Genomic DNA, 21,509 nt, shown 5'->3' with positions numbered 1-21,509 from the left:
CAACAGAGGTGACTCTGGCAGCAGTTCAATGCAGCTTCAGAAAGAACAGGAGTACAGTCGACATGATATTCACCGCACGGCATCTCCAGGAGAAGTGCTGTGAACAACATCAGGACCTTTTCATGGCCTTTGCCAACCTCTCCAAGGCCTTCGACACAAAACAGGGAACTACTATGGGGCATTCTACTCAAATTTGGCTGTCCAGACAAATTTGTCAACATCCTTTGCCAGTTCCATGATGGGATGATGGCTTGGGTGGCCATAGGAGGGCAGGAGTCAGTGCCCTCTGGAGTAATCGTCGCTGGGAGGCAGGGGCGTGTGCTGGCACCTGTACTCTAACATCTTCCACCTAGGTGTCACCCAGCCTCTCCATAATAAGCTTGAGGACAGCAGCAGGTTTGCAGTGGACTTCAGGCTGGATGGAAAGCTATTCAACATCAGGAGGCTCCAAGCAACCACCAAGGTTTTGACGGCACGGGTTCTTGAACTGCAGTATGCTGATGACTGTGCTCGTGGCCACACTCTGGAAGACCTTCAGTCCATCCTTGTAGCGGCTGTGATGGTCTAGAGCAGGATGGGACCGTCTATCAACACTCTACCAATGGAGATCCAGCCCTCCACCCAACATGCCTGTCTTCACCATTGAACACAAATCACTGGCAACAGTCACATCCTTCCAATACCTGGGCATCATCCTCTCTGAGGACTGCAGCATCGACCTCTAAATTAAATATAGGATCAAGCAAGCATCAACTGCCTTCGGGAAACTCATACGAAGGGTCTTCCAAAACAGGGATCTCCACATCCAAACCAAAGTTGCTTTCTATCAAGCAGTCTGTATCACCACACTTCTTCACAGCTGTGAAGCATGGGTCACATAAGATGCCTGAAGCGCATCCTGGGAATCACCTGGTGCGACCGTGTGCCCCATACAGAAATATTTGCAAAGACCAACTGCAAGAGTATGGATGCCATGATCACACAACACCAACTGCGCTGGCTTGAGCATGTCATTAGAATGTCTCAGAAGTGCTTGACGCGGAAGATCCTGTATGGCCAGCTACATCTTGTCCGGCGATATGCTGAAAACGTTGCTGAAGTAGTGCAGCATCAAACCCACAGACCTGGAGGATGCTGCTGCTGACCGTTCCACCTGGCGGCAGCTCTGTCATAGCGGTATACATAGTTGGGAGGAGGGGAGCACAGCAAAACTGCAAACATAGCTCAGGAGACATACAACCATGCCCCGCCAACACAGACTGCATATGCCCCACCTGCAATAAAGTTTGTGGATCTCGGATTGGATTCTACAGTCACCAAAGAATTCACTGTTAACTTAGAAGTCATCATCGGATACGATGGACAACCGTAATGTAACATACCATCTCTTACCTTCTCCCTATAGACTGTCTCATCGCTGGTGGTGATCAGGCCTAACACCGTTGTGTCTGCAAACTTAATGATGGTGTTTGAGTCATGCATGGCCACGCAGTCATGGGTGAACAGGGAGTACAGGAGGGGACTAAGCACGCACTGGAGGGGCCTCCGTGTTGAGGGTCAGCTTGGTGGATGTGTTGTTGCCTACACTCACCACCTGGAGGAGGCCTGTCAGGAGGTCTAGGATCCAGTTGCAGAGGGACATGTTCAGTCCCAGGATCCTTATCTTAGTGATGAGCTTGGAGGGCACTATGGTGTTGAACGCTGAGCTGTAGTCAATGAACAGCATTCTCACGTAGGTGATCCTTTTGTCGAGGGCAGTGTGGAGTGCAATAGAGATCGCATCATATGTGGATCTGTTGGGCAGTATGCAAACCGGAGCCGGTCCAGGGTTTCTGGGATGATGATGTTAGCCATGACCAGCCTTTCAAAACATTTCATGGCTACAGATGTGAGTGCTACAGGGTAGCAGTCAGTATTGATTTGATTTAGGCAGGTTACCTTTGCATTCCTGCGCACAGGGACTATGGTGGTCTGCTTGAAACATGTATTACAGACCGAGTCAGGGAGAGATTGAAAATGTCAGTGAAGACACTTGCCAGCTGTTCAGCGCATGCTCTGAGTATGTGTCCTGATAATCTGAATGATAACCTGTTTAAAAGAGGTCTTACTCACATCATCTATGAATTACACAGTCATCCGGAACAGCTGGTGCGCTCATGCATGGTTCAGTGTTGCTTGCCTCGAAGCGAGCATAGAAGGCATTTAGCTCGTCTGGTATGCTCACATCACAGGGCAGGTCGTGGATGGACTTCCCTTTGTAATCCGTAGTAGTTTGCAAGCCCTGCCACAACCGACGAGCGTCAGAGCCGGTGTAATAGGATTCGATCTTAGTCCTGTATTAACGCTTTCCATGTTTGATGGTTCATTGGAGGGTGTAGCGGGATTTCTTATAAATGCCCGGATTAGTCTCCCACTAAAGCAGCAGCTCTAGCCTTTAGCTCAGTGTGGATATTGACTGTAATCCATGGCTTCTGGTTGGGATATGTATGTACGGTTACTGTGGGGAACGACGTCATCGATGCAGTTAATGAAGGCGGTGACGGATGTGGTAGTATACTTCTCAATGCCATCGGATTAATCCTGGAACATATTCCAGTCTGCAGAAGAGTCAGGCCAGAGATCACAATGGAGGGCATGCCATGGACCCCAGATGACCAGATGATGATGTTCTGCAATCATTCAAGTCTTCAAACAGAGTAATACAATTCACAAACTTTATTTTTTTAGCAAAATATATATTTACAATATGATATTGAACACTTTAAAAGTAGCATGGCACTGTACAATTAAGTTAAATTAAAATGCATAAGCAGTAAGTATACTCAAAATATCATATTTTTTAAGTAAGGTCCAAATGTCTACTAATAATAAGCAGTACACATAAATGTAAAGAACTGTCTGACACAAACATCTAATACTTAGCTCTGGCTTAATCACCCTGTAATATCAATTTACAGTATGTCATGGCACACCAATGGACATTATCTGTAATGTTATGCACTTCCATTAGTTTCACTTCCACCACCATATTACACAAAGAAGAAACACTGAGCCACTATCCATCACACAATACCAGATCACAATCTCAGTGTAAGGCAGTGCATTCAAATATTCAAATCAAAACACTAAAGACATAACTGAAAAGTCTAAATGGTTCCTACAGTATTTCATCTGGAGAGGGGACAACATGCATTTGTTTTTTAACCACACCCCTTGATGTACAGTATAAACTGCCTCAGTTTTACCCCCAGCTGCTCCCATGCTCTTTAGCCACCTGCTACTGCAGGGTCCCACATGGCCCAAAAGAGGGGGTACCCAGGTACCCATAAGAGGGGGGGCCCAGGTCCCCAAGCTGGCGGAGGGACTTGCACATGGGGCAGGGGTAATCAGAGAGTCCCTCGATGTCCTCAAAGGCCAGGTTGACGATCTGGTCTGTGCAGGGGTCACAGTAGAGGTGGCCACAGGACAGGCGTTTCAGACGGGCTTCGTAGGAGATGCAGCACTGGCAGTGAGGCAGGTCTGGCCCCAAGGAGAGAGAGCCAGTCAGGGAGCTGCTTTCCAGACTACCTGCCTGGCTGGAGCTCAGCTTGCCTGGAGACCTACAGAGGGGATGAGAAGTTAGGGGTTGGACTCTGGGTAAGAGATGTGTAATGTATACACAGGGAGTCAGGGAGCAGGCGCAGAAGGTGAGTTTAATAATGATAAACATGAAGAAAATACAAAACAGGATACGCGTACTGAACGTGACCAAAACCCAATACTGCCTGATGACTGAGGATTACTGAGGGCTATATGAAGGGAAAGTAATCAGGGTGGTGATGAAGTCCAGGTGTGCTTAACAATGGGGAGCAGGTGTGCGCCATGATGGTTGCCAGGTTTACGCAATGTGGGTTGCCAGGACTGGTAGTTAGTAGACCGTTGACGTTGAGTGCCCGAGGGAGGGAGCAGAAGTAGGCGTGACAAGGTGTTTGCTGAAGTGCAATGGTAAAGACTATACAGTGTAGTACTCTGAATCTTCTAAAATGAATTTATCCCAAACAAATGCTGTGGGGCAAAATGGTATGTAATAGGATCATATAAGTATAGAAACTATCATTCAGCAATCCTGAATAGAAAACACATATCATACATGCAGATGTCATTGCATTTTCAGTATGATATACACTGTATGATATGTTTTGGTTTAACAAAGGGTTTCCAACAAAGTCAGATGCATTTCTGGCTACATTTGTGGTCATGTAACACATTATTTCATACCTTTCATAATGTGTCTCATGAAGACAATGCTGGAGAATGGAGGTAAACCTTTTTGCTTCACAAACCTTTTGTCATAACAACTAAAGGATGGATTTTTTCTTCATAGCAAATATATTGTTACAATTCACACACTCTTATAGAGGGGGGGATCAAATAGATGATCCATATGCTATTAATCTAGTCTTAAAACGGAAATGAAATATTACTTACTGTGATATTGACACTTCGGCTCTGACTCCATAATATACCGAAAAAATATAAAGCACAACATGTAACGTGTTGGTCCCATGTTTCATGAGCTGAAATAAAAGATCCCAGAAATATTCCATATGCACAAAAAGCTCATTTCTCTCAAATTCTGGCGCAAATTTGTTTAGATCCCTGTTAGTGAGCATTTATCATTTGCCAAGATAATCCATCCACCTGACAGGTGTGGCATAATCAAGGAGCGGATTAAACAGCATGATCATTACACAGGTGCACCTTGTGCTGGGGACAAAAGGCCACTAAAATGTGCAGTTTTGTCACAACTCAATGCCACAGATGTCTCAAGTTGAGGGAGCATGCAACTGGCATGCTTACTGCAGGAATGTCCACCAGAGCTGTTTCCAGAGAACTGAATGTTAATTTCTCTACCATAAGCCGCATCCAACGTCATTTTAGGGAATTTAGTCCAACTGGCCTCACAACCACGCCAGTCCAGGACCTCCACATGCGGCTTATTCACCTGCGGGATTGTTTGAGACACGCCACCCAGAAAGCTGATAAAACTATGGGTTTGCACAACTGAAGAATTTATCCACAAACTGTTAGAAACCTTCTCAGGGAAGCTCATCTACATGCTCGTCGTGCTCACCAGGGTCTTGATCTGACTGCAGTTCGACATTGTAAGTGACTTTAGCGGGCAAATTCACACCTTTCGATGGCCACTGGAGAAGTGTGTTCTTCACGGATTAATCCCGGTTTCAAGTGTACCGGACAGATGGCAGACAGCGTGTATGGCGTTTGTGGGTGATCGGTTTGCTGATGTCAATGTTGGGAACAGAGTGCCCCATGGTGGCGGTAGGGTTATGGTATGGGCAGGCATAAGCTACGGGACAACAAACGCAATTGCATTTGATCAATGGCAATTTGAATACACAGAGATACCGTGACTAGATCCTGAGGCCCATTGTCGTACCATTAATCTGCCACCATCCCCTCATGTTTCACCATGATAATGCATGGCCACATGTTGCAAGGGTCTGTACACAATTCTTGGAAGCTGAAGATGTCCCAGTTCTTCCATGGCCTGCATACTCACCAAACATGACACCCATTGAGCATGTGTGGGATGCTCTGGATCGACATGTATGACAGAGTGTTCCAGTTCCCACCAATATCCAGCAACTTCACACAGCCATTGAAGAGGAGTGGGACAACATTCCACAGACCACAATCAACAGCCTGATCACCGTTATGCGAAGGAGATGTCTTGTGCTGCATGAGGCACTGGAAAATGGATGGTCACACTAGATACTGACTGGTTCTGATTCATGCCCCTACCTTTTTTTTAAGGCATCTGTGCACAACAGAAGCATATCTGTATTCCCAGTCATGAAATCCATAGATTAGGGCCTAAATAATTTATTTAAATTGAATGATATCCTTATATGAACTGTAACTCGGTAAAATCTTTGAAATTGTTGCATGTTGCCTTTACATTTTTGTTCATTTGTAATATATAATGGCATAACAAACTGTGGGATATCATACAAACAATTATGGTCATTGGGAAAAATTAGATTTTCTCACACTCACCTCTGTGAAGACGCCGAATCCTTAAAACAATCGAAGCTCAGAGCCGCTAAGATTCTCCATAAAAGGTCCATACCATTTCCTCTCATGATAGCGCCAATATTTCATCGACCTGGTTTCTGGGCCACATCCTCTTTGCGTCTGTCTTATTTCATATGTTACAATCTCTGTAGTCCTTAAAACCACCCTATCTAAATATGAAATTTAGGCAAATCCAAAAACCATAACAAAGCAGTATCGTTGTACTAGTTCCAGTCGAGAAAAAATGAATAACGTTACAATGGCGATTTTTCCTCTACCTACAGTAGGTTACATTGACACCAAGTATACACCGCACGCGAACAGAAACGGAATACGAAGTGGAGCAGCTGGAGTAATCAGGATAGACTAAAAGCGCGCACGACGTAGACTAGATTTGACCAATGCGATGAAAACGGGACAGTTGATATTGATCTTTACGTTATTTATTATCATACATGGAAAGTCTATAGGCTACACTTGGCGTTTCGGAATATAGCAATAAATTAATGAAATGGTCTGACGCCAAACGCGCATAGGGGTTTTCTCTTTATGGGCCATGTTCATGTGTTTCTTGTGGAATATCGGGTCATTAAGATGCGGCGATCGCTACATGAAGGCGTAACTTCACAAGGTAGCCACATGGTGGCGATACATACCTGAGCATTCTTTGACTAAATTTACTGGCCCACTGAGTTTTAATGTCAGCTATGGGCTACAATCAATACGTTTTTAATTATATAGTCAGTCAATCGTTTTAACTTTACGTTTGAAAAAAAATAGTTGTTCCAATGCAAGTGTTCTATTATTTGTCTTATATTGTTATCATAAAATATGAAATTATAAGGCAGGGAAGGAAATGATGATGCCACTATTGTGCTCAGGAAATTGGATCTCTTTGTAATTAAATTAGGTGTTCTTGGTAAACTAGCACCGGCTAGGCTCACTTTTGTTAGAGTACAAATATATGACACAGTCCTATATTCTTCTAAATTAAATGTAATAACAGGCAAATAATAGTAAAATAGCTGCAAATAGCAATGAAGACCATTCTACGGTGGGCCACATGAGATGCTAGCTAGTCTGGGCAGTGTTTACTTTCAGGCACATTTGTTTGTTAAGATTGTAATCTTTTCTGTCAGTTATGTGGGTCTCACACAAGCCAGCCCATCTGCTGACTGGTTTGTGGGCAATTTGTGCAGCTGTGTGGGAGTGTTGATCAGGTCTGTCAGTTTTCTAACAGGTTCCTCGGAGTGTGATGCATGGATAGCTGTTGCTCCTCCCTCGACTGGAGTCTGGACCACCTGTGGAAATTATGTCTAGTTAAGATACAGTACAGCATTATAAGCACCTACTGCAATACAGGATGATCATTTTACTCAGGTTTGTGTGTGGTTGCAGTGATACAGTGATTATAAGGATTATAGTATTATATTAATATGAATTTAGTTTAAGTATTATAGATTGTAATGGAAATGAAATGTTGGTCTCTGTTCGTTACAGTATTGTTATCATGCAATTTCATAACATGAAAATCATATAGAAACATGTTTTGTTTACTGTAGCAATAGGCAACACAACTTCCCCAAACATCTTTTAATGTGTTTCATTAAAAACAGCATGGCCTCCCTAATGAATTCTAAGCTGGTATCACAGCACCCTGAGAGTTCCATTTCCTGACTTCTGTTCTGATTTTAATTGTATGCTTTTCAAGTATGCTTTCCAAGTTGGATCGTGCTACGAGGGAGAAGTCCCTTGGAACTCTAATGCAGATCTCTCACATCAATGCTGATTAAATAACAAGGCAGCTTTAATCTGTTGACTTTTGACCCCAACCAATCAGATCTCTCACCAACAAACCGTGCGGGAAATGATTGGAAGACAGTGACACGTTGCTGGAAATGATTGGAAGACGGTGACGAAGTTGCACTGTACTACTCCCATATGTCAGCCAGGGTGGAGGGAAGAGTGTAAGATAAGCCATATAGCTATTCTAACATAATGCCAGTCATGCACTGAGCATCCCACTGCGACTGAGTGCAGAGCATCAGAGGTCAGGAGTACTATGGGGTGTCCTGATGTCCTGTTCCCATCATCATCACGGTCATGTGACATGTTACTTTGACAGCTTCAGTCAATCACTTCTCACTTTATGTGAATGAAAGGGTATAGGCTTATCTAATGTGGAATCAGTGCAGATATTGTGGAAAATATAGGAGTATAACTGTTGTGGTCAATAGATACCAGCCTGTAGGACCTGTCCAAATGGCAGCTGGCCATCTCTGAAATAGACTGTGGCTGGTGACTATAGTAACGCCTGAAGCTAAAGGCCAGGAACTCATCTGGTCTGATGAGATCAGGGTTTGCAGTTGGCATGGCAATATGTAGGCTTATTAGGGTTAGATGTATGGTGCAGTGTACAGTTTGGTAGTGTATGTTAGTCTATTTTGGTGTTACAACTTATGGTTTGCGCAGACTGTGAATACCCAATGAATTTACAGCAATACCTTTCCTGAAAGATTTTACACCTTTTACTTCTCCCAAATGATTTATCAGTCTTTTACAAACACAGTGTCAAACAGTATCATTTCTCATGTCCAATTATAGCCAGGAGCTGCAGCACGTGTAGGCAGAGGCATCTCGTGCACAGCTCAATGCACCAACAATTTGGTGAGTATGGCGAGAAAGACGGTCGAATCCATATCAGTTTGGGCAGAAATCTATAGCGTCTATAATATTGCCAAATATGTCTTCAAATGCTCCGGTGGTTTGAATAATGAATTAATGCCACATCACAAACAGCGTACGGTTCCATTGACATTCTAACGTCCACACTGAAGCAAAAGAAGAACACCCTCTCGGAAGAGAATTGTGTACGCGAGACTAGAGGGATGGATGCTCGAGAGGAGGGGGATGCTCGAGAGGAGGGGGATGCTCGAGAGGAGGGGGGTGCTCCAAGAAGGATGCTGTGTGGTAGGGTAGCGTACGACGTCAGCCTTGTGCACACAACAGGGTTATGTTGTATTCTAAACTGGGTAGGTGACCACAGAACAATTTTCATAGACCGGATTTAACACCTTTTGATTTTTTTTAACACGGTGACAACCTTATTAACAAATAAATACAGTTGAGGTCGACTGGAAAAACGCCAACCTTCTCTACCAAAGGTAAGGAAGAGTATAAGTCTCAGTTACGTTTATTTGCCGTAAATTTCGTCATACTCGATGTTTATCAAGAGCATTTAGGGTAGTATTGCAATAATTGTGTTAAATAGCCTAGTCAATAGTTTTCCACCGCTGTCCATGCCGAGCTGCCGAGGTTATTTTGAGCGATAGCAAGAAAGCACAACCGATAGAAAATGACCCCCCACCCCATCCCTAAATAGCCTGTTAGTGAAATAGCCAGAAGAGAAGTCAACGTCTGTGTGTAAAATACAAGTGATATACATCCGTTTCTACAACAAAAACAACATATCTCCAAAGAACGAATAGCATTTCTAAAGCCACCAAATTTGGTCCGGTGGTCTCGTGCGTAATAATGTAAACCTGCATCCCTGCTCCATCCCGGTGCCATCACATTTGAGCCATTATTACTACTGAAAACTGAGGTCTTCTCAAGCATGACATAACATGGCTAAATATAGGCTACAGTGCATTTACGTATAGTGGTGAAGACTCTTCCATAGTTGAGTTTATGGTTAATTGGCGTTGATTTAAATAATGACTCTCACCTTATCGCCTCGCCCCTTCACCAGTCTGGACTGCTTGAATTTGATTTGATGATTGGATATATTCACCCTGAACCATAAGGTATAGGCTGCACACACTGTTGAGCATCAGTGAATGTTTTTTTTTACCATAGGCTATATGTAGACTGTTTATTATTATTTTTAAGATAAGCGGCATAAACGGCTGCGTCCTATTCATTACGCGTAGAACGCGATAAATGACCTTGCGCTCTGTGATCTCGAAGATGAACTGAACTTGCTTAGAACTTCTTTTGTTCTTTGTCAGTGCAGTGTCGCGTTATTTCTGCTACAATGACCTTGTCATTTAAAAACATGACACATAGGCCTATACAGTCGATTTTTGAAGGCATCTTCAGGTTGTCCCAGGGTCTAGAATGGATAGGCTACGGTTACTGATTGACATGTTGGCCTGATAGAAAGGGCCTTCAGGGAAAAATATTCGATCTGATTGTAAAATAATTTGACAACAATTGACACCTATCTCTTTTACAATCATTTATTCACAATCATTGTTACATTTTGTTTACTAGGCTATAGCCATAGAATGTTGTTACAATGTCCATGTGTTCTCACCTTGGATAAGATCAACTACAATATGGCCTTTACCAATATAATGATAGCCAAATAAAATAAACATTTATAGGCTAACACACTATTTATTAAGATCGAAATGTGATTGGAAGATTGGAAGCTTTGTGATTTACATCAGTTCATAATCTAATTGACTAGGCCTATGGATTGGATTACAGTGCTTGCCAAATAGTGACACAGTATTTACTACCCTCCCTTTCATTTGTTATGCTTGTTGTCAATCAAGTCCTGCTGTAGCTACTTGCAAAGCCTGTTGGTGACTCAGATATATAAATGTATGTTTTTATCTAACCTTGCAGTAAATCCTCTGTCAGTCTCTTGGCTGATTCCCTACTCTTTTGATACTGCAATACTCATTGTAGTGTAACCTTAAGAGATTACATCTGAAAGGTGTGTGTACTGTAGAGTACTGGGTAAAACAGAATACATTGAGAATGACTTGGCAGCTCAGGTTGATGACAGCTACAGTCATGCCCATGATGATACATTCCTCTTCAGTGCATAATCTTCTTTGGAGTTTTGATATTACACCCTCTGTTGTTTGTGCTTGTTCAACAACCCTTTGAAGCCAGACGAGCCATTGCTAAAGTGGTGTTAAAGGCAGTATTCATTAAATACAGTGGCTATTTGGTCTCCTTGAGTTGTGTGTGATGTGGCACAGAAGTACAATCAAGTACATCAAGTACCAGCAAACTGGGGAAGTATTGAGACATCAAGCTCTGGGTGGTTATACTAAGGGAGAGTTGATCTAATCGATACAATAACAATATAATGGAGGTTATCCATTGAAGAGAGAGAGTATGGTGGATATGAGACAGCAGCTCCAGCCTCCACAGTTAGCCAGACGACAGGGAAGGGAGCTGGACAGTTTGGTGGTCTTATTTTCTGCCTGCTACCTCTGCTGATTAGGGTGTGCTCTGAGCTGTCCTCAAAGATTAGACTTGTCACAAGTTACAACTTCACTCTGCGGTGGCTGTGAGCACTGGGGCTTACTGCATTAACATAACACATCCTAAGACAAGGCTGAAATAGCCTGTGGACCAGCAACACAGACATTCAACTCATTCTCATTCCCATCCACCAGTATCCAATACATATCGTTGAGATCACTTGATCAGTGCAGGTGTTGCTAAATTTAGACAGTCCTCTTCCATCACCACCTAGCGACCCAGAAACACAGGCCATCGGTCAAATACATACTTACGTGTTTTACATTTCTACTCTCTTGTAGATTTACCGTACAACTGAGAGATAATCAATGCCTTTTTTCTTCTCAAAGCACATTACCATCAGTCTTCCACTGACAGCAAATGTGCTTTTAATCTGCCATATGGGGTATCTACCTCGGAGGAACGTAATGTTGTAAACCAAACGGTAAAGCGGTAGTGAACCACACAGTGTAGCTGCACAATAGCAAAACAAATAGCCCCAGTGCATGCAGTACTGGAGAGCAAACATTGTAGCTGTAAAGTAGCCATTTCAAACGCTTCACATTGGCTATTTTCGTCAGAGTCCAACAACAACCAAATGGTATTAATCCAATGCATAACACTGAGCATGGAGAGCTTGCCATATTTTCTACATAATGCAGTGGTGAGGATATCTGCATAGAGAGTACCCCAGTCCCCAGCATCATCATCTTCTCCTCCCATAATCCCTGCAGTATATTCTTGGGTTCTGTTGGAGAAATTACCTTCTCCTCTCTGGTATTTCACTGCAGTGTACAATTTCCCGTTTGTAAGATTCCTTTTCTCCAGCAAGGACGCTTTATACTTTCCTCTCCAAGCTTTCACTGTCTTCTCATATTTCAGTTCAAAGCTTGGCATTATTGTGTTAGCATCTACACCTGCTGCTACATTTGAAACAGTAGATTGACGACAACATTGTTGTTATGAGTCATGAAACGACCATGAAAATGGTAAAAACCCTCTACATATCTATTATTTCATACGTAGGCATTACAACTCAGGCATTACAGTAGGTATAATCAAATGCCAATAGCTTATATTAGAGAATCAGAGCCTCCGTTTAAAGGTGGACAGGAGTGGTACAAAGTAGTTCCCCTTGACATGGATACCACCAACATCCAATTCAAGTACTGGACTGTTAAAACCTATGGACCGTTACATCATTGAAGGGTATAACAAGCTCATTGAGTTGTCTCCCTCTGCATATATCACCCATTTCCTTCCCTTGTTACCTCTCAAAACTGACATGAAGAAGCCCTCTCAAATAGTACAATATTTTGTATATTCAACTTTTCTGTAGCAAGGGCAACTGCCACAGATGCTTATAATTCACTTTTTCATTATAGGTACTGCGACTGCATCCACAGCAGTTTTTTCTTTGAATATCCATATAGCAGTGAAGGGAACTAAAATGGATGCTGGGATGACATGCTGTTTGACATGGTGTTGCTAGCTGCTGTAGTGAGCCCAGGTTGACTATGTACACTGAGAGGTTCCGCCCAGGGAAAGATGACAATGATGACGTGACTCATGTTGGGCTGTGCCCTTTCCAGAGGGGACCTCTCTCTCTCTTTCTCTGCAGAACCATGCATACTGTCTAGGTGGGTGGAGCTACTGTATGATCCATGAAAGGAGCGTGTTTACGCACATCCAAACATGGCACTGGAGCTGGACAGAAAAGAACAGCTAAATAAATAGATGTTGTCTCCTCTCTGTTTGCTACTCCTGCTGAACAGCCTCTCATCATCCTCTCTCAGGAATACTTCCACCCTGTAATGCCCAACCCAGGAGTGTCCAGCCTGTGCAGTGTTCAGGCAGCAGGGACACAATGTAATCAAATAAAGAAATACATTTTTCTCTGGGACTCTTTCTAGGTACAGTACCAGTCAACAGTTTGGACACACCTACTCATTCAAGAGTTTTTCTACATTGTAAAATAATAGTGAAGACATCAACACTATGAAAAACACATATGGAATCATGTAGTAACCAAAAAAAGTGTTTTATATTTTAAATTCTTCAAAGTAGCCACCCTTTGCCTTGATGATGGCCTTGCACACTCTTTGCATCCTCTCAACCAGCTTCATGAGTCTTGAAGGAGTGCTGAACATTTGTTGGGTGCTTTTCCTTCACTCTGCGGTCCAATTCATCCCAAACCATCTCAATTGGGTTGAGGTTGGGTGATTGTGGAAGCCAGGTTATCTGATGCAGCACTCCATCACTCTCCTTCTTTGTCAAATAGCCCTTACACAGCCTGGAGGTGTATTTTAGGTCATTGTTGAAAAACAAATGATAGTCCCACTAAGCGCAAACCAGTTGGGATGGCATATTGTTGCAGAATGCTGTGGTAGCCATGCTGGTTAACTGTGCCTTGAATTCTAAATAAGCACCCCCACACCTCCTCCTCCATGCTTCACGGTGGGAATCACACATGCGGAGATCATCCGTTTCATAAAGATAAGGCGATTGTATCCAAAAATCTCAAATTTAGACTCATCAGACCAAAGGACAGATTTCCACTGGTCTAATGTCCATTGCTCGTATTTTTTGGCCGAAGCAAGTCTCTTCTTCTTATTGGTGTCCTTTAGTAGTGATTTCTTTGCAGCAATTCGACCATGAAGGCCTGATTCACGCAGTCTCCTCTGAACAGTTGATGTTGAGATGTGTCTGGTACTTGAACTTTGTGAAGCATTTATTTGGGCTGCAATCTGAGGTGCAGTTAACTCTAGTGAACATATCTGCAGCAGAGGTAACTCTGGGTCTTCCTTTCCTGTGACGGTCCTGATGAGGGCCCGTTTCATCATAGCGCTTGATGGTTTTTGCAACTATACTTGAATAAACTTTAAAAGTTCTTGAAATGTTCCGGATTGACTGACCTTCATGTAATAAAGGATCGGACCCTTTTTTTTCAATTTTCAACTAAAATGACATACCCTAATCTAACTGCATGTAGCTCAGGACCTATAGCAAGGATATGCATATTCTTGATTCCATTTGAAAGTTAAACACTTTGAAGTTTGTGGAAATGTCAAATTAATGTAGGAGAATTTAACACATTCGATCTGGTAAAAGATAATACAAATAAAAATAAAAAATTGTAAGTTTTTTTAATCATCTTTGAAATGCAAGAGAAAGGCCTAAATGTAATATTCCAGGTTAGGCGCAATTTAGATTTTGGCCTCTTGATGGCAGCAGTGTATGTGCAAAATTTTAGACTGATTCAATGAACCTTTGCATTTCTGTTCAAAATGTTGTGTCAAGACTGCCCAAATGTGCCTAATTGGTTTATTAATACATTTTCAAGTTCATAACTGTGCACTCTCCTCAAGCAATAGCATGGTATTCTTTCACTGTAACAACTACTGTAAATTGGACAGTGCAGTTAGATAAACAAGAATTTAACGTTACACAATACATGTATGTTTTGTTCGATCAAGTTCATGTTTATATCCAAAAACCTCAGTTTACATTGGCGCAATGTTCAGAAATGCCTCCAAAACATCCGGAGAAATTGCATAGAGCCACATCAAATAACAGAAATACTCATCATAAACTTTGATGAAAGATACATGTTTTACATAGAATTAAAGATAAACTTGTTCTTAATTTAACCGCTGTGTCAGATTTCAAAAAAGCTTTACAGCAAAAGCACAATATTCAATCATCTGAGAACATCGTTCAGCCACAAAAGCAAGCCATACATTTACCCGCCAAGTTGTGGAGTCAACAAAAGTCATAAATAGTATTATAAATCTTCACTTACTTTTGCTGATCTTCGTTGGAATACACTCACAGGACTCCCACTTCCACAAGAAATGTTCGTTTTTCTCAATTACATCCATATTCATGTCCAAATACCTCCGTTTTGTTTGCGCGTTTAGTTCACTATTCCAAAGGCACAATGCGCGAGCACAAAATCCAGATGAAAAGTCCAAATAGTTCCATGCAGTTTGTAGAAACATGTCAAACGATGTTTACAATCAATACTTAGGGTCTTAGGGCTTATGATAAATCTTCAATAATATTCCAACCGGACAATAGCGTATTCATTACAGAGGAAAAAGAAGGAACGGCGCTGCGCGCCCGCGTGACCGCGCAGTAAACAACTGATTGGCCACAGCCAATCCACTTGTTGAAACAGCTCTTATTTGACCCCGTTCCACAATAGAAGCCTCAAACAACTTTATTGTTGTTGTATATTGCCCACATCGTTGTAGACTACTGTAAGCTGAATACATTTGACCAATGTCCTGTTGGTGGGAGTTTATCACCTCACGCGTCTATAGATCATCACTTAGGGATGACTTGGCTGCTGCACCTCTGTCCTTGTGCCCAGACAACCAGGCATGAATAATGGATGGGTGTTTCGATCGGTCCAGGCCACCCCTGGACGCTCAGACCAGAGCAGTCAATAACTGATGGATGTTTTGACCAGCCCAGGCCACCCCTGGATGCTAAAACCAGAGCAGCACATATCTGAATAATGCGAGAGAAAAAAGGAACTGAGTCATAACTTAGCTGTCTAAGTAGATCATATTTCGAAAGTTACTGTAAAAACCTCACCTCTCCCTTTCCTTTTTTCCACAACTTTCTTTTTCAAAATGATACTCTTTTCTCTCCTTTCTTTGCAGTTTGTGGTAGATGGACATTAAATAAAATGGTGTGTGAGTGCGTGCGAGCTTGTGTGCATGTCCTCAGGGGAGTCCCAAGGCTCTCTACCTTAGTCTGCCTTGCCTCAACAGAGCACTCAATTGTCTTCCTAGACTTATTCCTTGAGGGCAATTCAATGACTTTATTACTTGTCTAGTCTATCATGTTGAGTATTCTCCAAACTGCAACACAACTTTCGCCTCGAGTTAGATGAAGTGAAATGGTATTGGTTTAACCTCTGGTCTTTCAAAGCGGCACCTCATCCGCTCCAAGGGGAACCAATTTAAACACATTTACTAACAAGCTTTCTGGTATTGAGGAAATTATAGAAATCAAAAAAAGACACTCACAAGAATGTGAATTTGATCTCTCGCTCGGTGTGTACACTGGAAATGAGTAATACCTATCAAAGTGTTATTTGCTCCCTGTTGAACAGAAACATACTCCCAATCAAATAGACTTGACTAGATACACATCCTCCTCAGTGTGTATGTGTTTCACCATGGTGGACAGGATGGTACCAGCATAGGTGTTTGTTGACTGGACCCTGTGGGTATCACTTCAAACAGACCAGACGTGTGCCAGCAGTGAGTGGGCCGCACTGACATGGCCCAGCATGCATTGCTCTGCACACATGACATTGTGGCAAGCCAAGGTTTTGTTAGCAAAACCACAAGTGGGAGTATGGTGTGAAAATATGGCTCAACCAGAAACGTGATACATTGGATACTGTTTGAGGTATATTTAAGCACGAGCGGGTGTGGTATATACAACGTTATGCACTAAATTTGTAATTGTATTTGAATGTGAAATGAAAATAAAAATAATTTTTCAAAAAAAAAATATAAAAAAAATATGGCCAATATACAACGGCTAAAGGCTGTTCTTAAGAACGATGCAACGCGGAGTGCCTGGATACAGCCCTTAGCCGTGGTATATTGGCCATAACCCACAAACCCCTGAGGTGCCTTATTGCTATAATAAACTGGTTACCAATGTAATTAGAGCAGTAAAAATAAATGTTTTGTCATACCCATGGTATACAGTCTGATATACCATGGCTGTCAGTCAATAAGCATTCAGGGCTTGAACCACCCAGTTTATAATTACATATGCTGTAAGCCTACCCAGGTAATGAAGAAACAGGGATTGTCAGAGTCGTGTGTATAGGTGGCAGAGAAGTCAGGCGCAGGAGAATCAAACTGAGTGTAATGGAGTGTTTAATAACAAATAAACAAAACATACTCCAAACACTAAATGTAACAATAAACAAAACATACTCCAAACACTAAATGTAACAATAAACAAAGTGGGTACGAGGACCCCGTTGCGCACCAATACAAAAACAACACAATACTGAATAACAAACCATCTCTGACAAAGACATGAGGGGAAACAGAGGGTTAAATACACAACAGGTAATGAATGGGATTGAAACCAGGTGTGTAGGAAGACAAGACAAAAACCAATGGAAAATGAAAAATGGATCAATGATGGCTAGAAGACCGGTGACGCCGCCCACCGAGCACCGCCCCGAACAAGGAGAGGCTTCGACTTCGGTAGAAGTCTTGACAGGGATGAAGATATACTGCAGTTACCTATAAAGGATATTGATGGTTTTCCCCATAACTAATCAGGCCATGCGTCTTATCTCCTCACCATGTAAATCTCAAGCCCATTGCTATTCATTTGGACCATAACACTTCAAATCATATATGCGGAAATTCCCAGCAACTGAATTCACTGTGTGTTTATTAATAGTAAGAAACTCTTCTGGACATCAGCAGGCAATTACTGGCATTTTCCACTGTATTTCAGTTGGGTTTATCAGGCATGAATGCACTGGTGCTACAGTTTAGCTGAGCTGCTTTAGCTACACTTCTGATGAATATTGCAAGGCTGCTGATGACCAAGCCACTCTCTCTCTGCAGTATTCTACTGTAACTTGGTGTTGATGAGGTTTTCCATTAAATGTTCTATTATGTTACCTCTTAGTCAGCCTCAATGTCTGCGTTTACACAGGCAGGCCAATTCTGATCTATTTTTTATTATGTTGTTCTGCAAGTTTCATTCAATTCTTTCAGAAGCTCTAGATAATATGCGGTAGCATTGTTATTTAAAAAAAAATGTTAACCTTTATTAAACAAGGCAAGTCAGTTATGAACACATTCTTATTTACAATGACAGCCTAGGAACAGTGGGTTAACTGCCTTGTTCAGGGGCAGAACGACAGATTTTTACCTTGTCAGCTGGGGATTCGTCTTAGCAACCTTTCGGTTACTGGTTTAGCAAGTCTTCTCACCAGAATGGCATAGCTTAAGGGAAGATATGTGATCATACCAACCGACAGCTGTCCTTTTTAATCCACAGCTGGAGAGGACAGATCCTTTTGCCTTGATGAAGGCGGTATTTTGAACCAATGTAAGTATAAGTGGCTTTTCAAATGCACATTATTGTTATATTGGTCTCTGAAAAAAATCTGATGTGAAAAGATCAGATGTGATTGGTCAAAAGACCAAATATTAGAAAAAAATATCAGAATTGGGCTGAACTGGGATATGCTTAACACCCTGGCAGTCCTACAATCTAAAATAGATGCAATCTCACACAAATTATCAAGGAACCCACCAGGTACAACCCTAAATCCGTAAACATGGGCACCCTCATAGATATTATCCTGACCAATTTGCCCTCCAAATACACCTCTGCTGTTTTCAATCAGGATCTCAGCGATCACTGCCTCATTGCCTGCATCCGCTATGGATCCGCGGTCAAACGACCACCCCTCATCACTGTCAAACGTTCCCTAAAACACTTCTGCGAGCAGGCCTTTCTAATCGACCTGCCCCGGTTATCCTGGAAGGATATTGACCTCATCCCATCAGTCGATGATGCCTGGTCGTTCTTTAAAAGTAATTTCCTCACCATCTTAAATAAGCATGCCCCTTTCAAAAAATGTAGAATTAAGAACAGATATAGCCCTTGGTTCACTCCAGACCTGACTTCCCTCGACCAGCACAAAAACATCCTGTGGCTTTCTGCACTAGCATCGAAAAGTCCCCGCGATATGCAACTTGTCAGGGAAGTCAGGAACCAATACACCCAGTCAGTCAGGAAAGCAAAGACTAGCTTTTTCAAACAGAAATTTGCATCCTGTAGCTCTAACTCCAAAAAGTTTTGGGACACTGTAAAGTCCATGGAGAATAAGAGCACCTCCTCCCAGCTGCCCACTCCACTGAGGCTAGGTAACACTGTAACCACCGATAAATCCACGATAATCAAGAAACATCTGGCCCTTCTTTGGACACTGTGTTAACTAACCTCCAAACGAGCTTCAATGCCATACAACAGTCCTTCCGTGGCCTCCAACTGCTCTTAAACGCTAGTAAAACCAAATGCATGCTTTTCAACCGTTCACTGCCCGCACCCGCCTGCCCGACTAGCGTCACTACTCTGGACGGTTCTGACTTAGAATATGTGGACAACTACAAATACCTAGGTGTCTGGTTAGACTGTAAACTCTTCTTCTAGACTCATATTAAACATCTCCAATCCAAAATTAAATCTAGAATTGGCATCCTATTTCGCAACAAAGCCTCCTTCACTCACGCTGCCAAACATGCCCTCGTAAAACTGACTATCCTACCAATCCTTGACTTCAGCAGTCATTTACAAAATAGCTTCCAATACTCTACTCAACTAACTGGATGCAGTCTATCACAGTGCCACCCGTTTTATCACCAAAACTACTTATACCACCCACCACTGCGACCTGTATGCATGCTCTAGTCCTCGCTGGCCCTCGCTACATATTCGTCGCCAGACCCACTGGTTTCAGGTCATCTATAATCTATGCTAGGTAAAGCTACACCTTATCTCAGCTCACTGGTCACGATAACAACACACACCCGTAGCACGCGCTCCAGCAGGCATATCTCACTGGTCATCCCCAAAGCCAACACCTCCTTTCCTTTGGCCGCCTTTCCTTCCAGTTCTCTGCTGCAGCTCTGACTGCAATGAATTGCAAAAATTGCTGAAACTGGAAACTTATATTTTCCTCACTAACTTTAAACATCAGCTATCTGAGCAGCTAACCGATCACTGCAGCTGTACATAGCCCATCTGTAAATAGCCCACCCAATCTATCTACCTCATCCCCATATTGTTTTTATTTACTTTTCTGCTCTTTTGCACACCAGTATTTCTACTTGCACATCATCATCTGCTCATCTATCACTCCAGTGTTAGTTTGCTAAATTGTAATTACTCCGCTACTATGGCCATATTTATTGCCTTGCCTCCTCACGCCATTTGCACACACTGTATATAGACCTTTTTTTTACTGTTGTGTTATTGACTGTACGCTTGTTTGTTCCATGTGTAACTCTGTGTTGTTGTTTGTGTCGCACTGCTTTGCTTTATCTTGGCCAGGTCGCAGTTGTAAATGAGAACTTGTTCTCAACTGGCCTACCTGGTTAAATAAAGTTGAAATAAAAATACACCAAAAAAATGTGATTTAGAGTGATGACAGTGGAGCACATACCTACAGGGGGGAGTTATTACAGACATCTGCATTTGGAGGAGGTGGCAGAGGGCCAACATGGAGGTGGGGAGAGATAATGTGTGTGTGTGTGTGATTAGAAGTGGAGGTATATGCATCCCTAGAGAGATGTAACACAATGCTAAAGCCCTACTGTTTGTACCCTGTCACCAAAACCCCATAGATCAACACATCCATAAAGAGCCAATCTCATTCACTCTTCTGTCCTCAAATAATATTTTACTGTAAACTCCGTCCGGAGCATTATGGATAATCTTCCTGATTAGCTAGTTCATGTAAGCACTCGCCAGACTACTGTATTGGACAGCCAAACAATACTATATTGTTGAGGCAAACTATGCTCTCGTGGAAGTAAATTTAGTTGTCCAAACCCATACAGTATCTGTAGAATTCCATCAAACCCGAGTTTAGTCGAGAGGATATGATTTGAGTGGGAGATTAGGCCTCCTGTCAAAACAGTGCACTATCTATCTGTTTGGTGTCTTTAGTCCTACTGTCATCCATCTTCTTACTCCATTACTGGCTGACTTCTCCCCGGCAACCCTGTCTCCTGCTAAACGTTTAGAAAGCCTCCGCTGAATAAAATGTCACTCCTTTATCACGTGCATTTCTCTCTTTGGTGGGTATATACCCCACTTTGTCAAATGGAGATCTGTTTGAAGTGGATTTAAATGACCGATTTATATGCACATTCACCTAGCTTATCCAAGTGTAGCCAAAGGCTAAATTGACGTGTCCTTATTCAGCACAGTTGTGGATCTTTCTGGTTTTCTGTGGAAGGGTTTTCTTGCTGGTAGGAGATATGACAGCAGTTAGCGTTCACTGACAGACTCCCCGAGCGACTCATGACATTTTCTAATGGGATCTTGACTCTTGTCCTGGCAATCTGGCAATCTGGGCTCTAGTGAACTGTAAACAG

At 42.4% G+C, this 21,509-nt stretch overlaps 1 protein-coding gene across 2 annotated transcripts in view; it reads left to right on the top strand.

Annotated features, from left to right (window-relative positions):
• The first annotated feature begins 9,022 nt into the window (after positions 1-9,022).
• Positions 9,023-21,509, top strand: part of LOC112229587 (synaptic vesicle glycoprotein 2A-like) — a 52,453-nt gene continuing 39,966 nt past the window's right edge. Inside the window, exons 1-2 of one of the 2 annotated variants that reach the window (XM_042311611.1) lie at positions 9,023-9,239; positions 18,400-18,450. The gene's annotated coding sequence lies outside the window, so the exon portion shown is untranslated. The remainder of the gene's footprint in view (positions 9,240-18,399; positions 18,451-21,509) is intronic. The other variant, XM_042311603.1, reaches the window with a different exon arrangement.

Source organism: Oncorhynchus tshawytscha, linkage group LG03 (assembly GCF_018296145.1).
Source record: "Oncorhynchus tshawytscha isolate Ot180627B linkage group LG03, Otsh_v2.0, whole genome shotgun sequence".
Lineage (NCBI taxonomy): Eukaryota > Metazoa > Chordata > Actinopteri > Salmoniformes > Salmonidae > Oncorhynchus > Oncorhynchus tshawytscha.
Note: the sequence above shows the minus strand (reverse complement) of the source record. Positions and strands in the feature narration are given on the sequence as shown.